This window comes from Mustela erminea, chromosome 2 (genome assembly GCF_009829155.1).
Source record: "Mustela erminea isolate mMusErm1 chromosome 2, mMusErm1.Pri, whole genome shotgun sequence".
Classification (NCBI taxonomy): Eukaryota; Metazoa; Chordata; class Mammalia; order Carnivora; family Mustelidae; genus Mustela; species Mustela erminea.
In genome coordinates, this window is record NC_045615.1 from 23,435,276 (window position 1) to 23,439,527 (window position 4,252).

At 36.9% G+C, this 4,252-nt stretch overlaps 1 pseudogene; it reads left to right on the forward strand.

The window, feature by feature from the left end:
* Positions 1 to 347: 347 nt before the first annotated feature.
* On the forward strand, positions 348 to 2,291 carry LOC116584135 (annotated as a pseudogene).
* Positions 2,292 to 4,252: the final 1,961 nt, after the last annotated feature.

Consider the following 4,252-nt stretch of genomic DNA (forward strand, 5'->3'; position numbering starts at 1 on the left):
TAACTTTGCATTGAGCAAGTCTATCGGCACCATTTTTCTAATAGCATTTACCCACTTCATGTCTCTGTGTCACATTTTGATAATTCTCATAACATTTCCATCTTTTTCATTGTTCTTATATTTGTTACAGTGATATGTGTGCAGTGATCTCTGATGTTACTATTGTAGTTGTTTTGGGGCACCATGAACCACACCCTTGTAAGATGGTGAACTTAAGTGATAAATGTTGTTTATGTTCTGACTGCTCCAGCAACCAACCATTCCCCCTCATCTCTCTCCCTCTCCTCAAGCCTCCCTATTTCCTGAGACACAACAATACTGAAATTAGACCAATTCATAACTCTGCGATGACCTCTAAGCATTCAAGTGAAAGGAAGAGTCACACTTCTCTCGTTTTCAATCAAAAGCTTGAAATGATTAAGCATAGTGAGGGAGGCATATCAAAAGCCAACACATGTTAGCCAAGTTGTGAGTGCAAGGGAAAAGTTGTTGAAGGAAATTAAAAATGCTAGTCCAATGAATACACAAATGACAAGAAAGAAAAACAGTCTTATTGCTGAGAGGGAGAAAGTCTGAGTGGTCTGGATAGATCAAACCAGGCACAACATTCTTCTAAGCCAAAGCCTAATCCTGACCAAGGCCCCAACTCTCTTCAATTCCGTGAGGGCTGAAAGAGGTAAGGAAGCTTCAGAAGAAAAGCTGGAAGCTATCAGAGGTATGTTTGCAGAATTTAAGGAAAGAAGCTCTGCCCATCACATAAAAGTACATGAAGAAGCAAGTGCTGATGTAGAAGCTTCAGCAAGTTTTCCGGAAGATCCAGCTAAGATAATTGAAGAAGGTGGCTACAATGAACAACAGATTTTCAATGTAGATGAAATAGCCCTCTACCAGAAAGAAGATGCCATCTAGTACTTTCATAGCTAGAGAAGAGAAATAAATGCCCAACTTCAGTTTCAAAGATCAGTCTGAATTTCTTGTTAGGAGCTAATGCAGCTGGTGATTTTAAGTTGAAGCTAATATCCATTTACCATTCCTAGGGCTCTTGAAAATTATGCAAAGAATTATGCAAAATCTACTCTGCTTATGCTCTATAAATGGAAGAATCTTAGATGACAGCACATCCATATACAACATGGTTTTCTAAATACTTTAAGCCCACTGTTGAGACCTTCTGCTCAGAAGTAAAGATTCCTTTAAAAATATGACTGCTTGTTGACAATGCACCAAGAGCTCTAATGGAGATGGACAATGAGATTATGTTGTTTTCATGCCTACTAACACAGCATCCATTCTGCAGCCCATGGATCAAATAGTAATTCTGACTTTCAAATCCTATTAATTAAGAAATGTATTTCATAAAACTATAGCTACCTTAGATAATGATTCTTCTGATGGATCTGGGCAATATAAATTAAAAACCCCCTGGAAAGGATTCACCATTCTAGATGCCATTATGAACACTTGCGATTCATGGAAAGAGGTCAGCATACCAACATTAACAGTAGTTCAATAGAAGCTGGTCCTGAATCCCCCTGGATGACTTTGAAGAGCTCAAGAACTCAGTAGAAGAAGTAAATGCCAATGTGGTGGGAATAGCAAGAAAACTAGAATTAAAAGTGGAGCCTCAAGGTGGGACTGAATTATTATAGTCTCATGATAAAACTTTAACAGATGAGGGTTTGCTTCTTTTGAGTGAGAAAAGTGAGTGGTTCTTGAGATGGAATCTACCCCTGGTGAGGATGCTGTGAAGACTGTTGAAATGACAACAAAAGATTTCAAATATTGTACTGATTTAGTGGATAAAGCAGTAGCAGGGTTTTAAAAGATCAACTCCAGGGACGCCTGGGTGGCTCAGTTGGTTAAGCAGCTGCCTTCGGCTCAGGTCATGATCCCAGGGTCCTGGGATCGAGTCCCACATCGGGCTCCTTGCTCGGCAGGGAGCCTGCTTCTCCCTCTGCCTCTGCCTGCCTCTTTGTCTGCCTGTGCTCGCTTGCTCTCTCTCCCTCTGTCTCTTACAAATAAATAAATAAAATCTTTAAAAAAAAAAAAAGATCAACTCCAGTTGTGAAATAAGTTTTCTTGTGAATAAAATGCTATCAAATAGTATCACATGCTCCAAAGAAATTGTTCATGAGTGGAAGAGTCAGTTGATGTGGGCAGAACTGTTGTCTTATTTTAAGAAATTGCCACAGTCACCTTGACCTTCAGCAGCTACTACCCTGATCAGTCAACAGCCATCAACACTGAAGTAAGACCCTTCACCAGTGAAAAGATTTTGTATGACTCACTGAAAGCTCAGATGATGGTTAGCATTTTTAGCAATAAAGTATTTTTAATTAAGGTATGTACATTGTTTTTCTAAAACATTATGCTACCACATACTTAATAGGCTATAAAATTGTGTAAACATGTTTATGCACTGGGAAAACAAAAAATTCATCTGACTTACTTTATTGCAATATTCTAGTACCCAACATCTTAACATATTTAATTGTATGAAATGCAGGACATCTCTGCAGGACTTCATGGATTTAGCCTCCTATCCCAACCTTTCCACCATTTGTTTCAAGATAGGCCTAGGGACGCCTGGGTGGCTCAGTATATTAAAGCCTCTGCCTTCAGCTCAGGTCATGATCTCAGGGTCCTGGGATCGAGCCCCGCATCGGGCTCTCTGCTCAGTGGGGAGCCTGCTTCCTCCTTTCTCTCTGCCTGCCTCTCTGCCTACATGTGATCTCTGTCTGTCAAATAAATAAATAAAATCTAAAAAAAAAAAAAAAAAAAAGATAGGCCTAGATCACTGAAGACTTAATAGTTGGCAGAATTAACATTTGTCCCATATTCCATGTGGACTCTCTGTCCACCAGCAATGAAATGAACAACATGAAATTGCATCCAGAGGTTGATTTACAGTGTCAATAAATTTGTTATCTCCAGGGAACTCCTGACTACAAAATCATTATCTAATTAAATTAAAGGGTGAAAGTACAAAAGCTTTCCTAATTCAGGTCACAATAATCCCAGCAATGAAGAGAACAATGGCAGTCCATTAACTATCTTACAAAGAAAAAAAATAAAACAAAACAAAACAAACAAACAAAAAAAAGCCAAACCTTAGGTCATTTGCTGCTTTAATGAGATAGTCCTAAAGCCCTTGGTATATCTTAGTTGGCTTGTAATTTTTGCTTCTTATTGTGGAAAAGATTTTATTTCCAAAACAACCCATTAAAATGTGAAAAGTTAAATTTTCACCTGAAAAATTAATTTGAAAACAGTTTTTGTTGCTTATCAAAAACAATAGAAGGGACATTTCCTCAGATTTGGAAACTCTGAAAGCCCTGTTTTAAAATGTTAATTTAGAAACTTAAAACCTAAATATTTAAGTATGTACATGAACATCAACTTACGTGCTTATAGTCTCTAAGCATGAAGTATATATACAAAAGAGTTTGGTTCATGACATATCATAGGATCTTAAAAACACATAATATATTATTCTATTAAAAATTATAAACAGTTTCCTTAAGGAAATCTATAGAAGTCTGAAAAGTATTCACAAAGAATAGACAAAATCAAAGTGAATTAATGCATCTAAAGGGAGGACTTTAGGGGCGCCTGGGTGGCTCAGTGGCTTAAAGGCTCTGCTTTCAGCTCAGGTCGTGGTCCCAGGGTCCTGGGATCGAGCCCCACATTGGGCTCTCTGCTTGGCAGCTTGCTTCCCCCTCTCTCTCTCTGCCTGCCTCTATGCCTACTTGTGATCTCTGTCAAATAAACAAATAAAATATTTTAAAAAATAATAAAGGGAGGACTTTAAATCATAATTTATTTAAAACTTAACACATGGAAAACTCTAATTCTTTATAGAAATTTCATTTTAAAGCTTTGATACAACATTCTGATGAAATAAAGTAATACAAAGCCAAGGAGCTTACAGTACCACTATGAACATAACACAAAATTTTACTAGTATACACTGACAAAAGTTAAGAAAAACTTTTTAAATATATACCAGGATGATAACAGTTTACTTGTGAAAGCTGTCAAATAAATTTCTCTATAGTATTTGTTTAAAAACTTCTAGAGACATCAAGCAGAGAAAATCTTTTAAAATTAAACACAACACACATCTAAGAACCATTTGTGATGTATCAGTTATGGCCCTTAAAAATAAAAAAGAGAGAGTATAGGATGACTTTGCCAGTTGTGCTAAAAGAATCTGATAAAATAATCCTAATTATCCTAATAATATTCATAG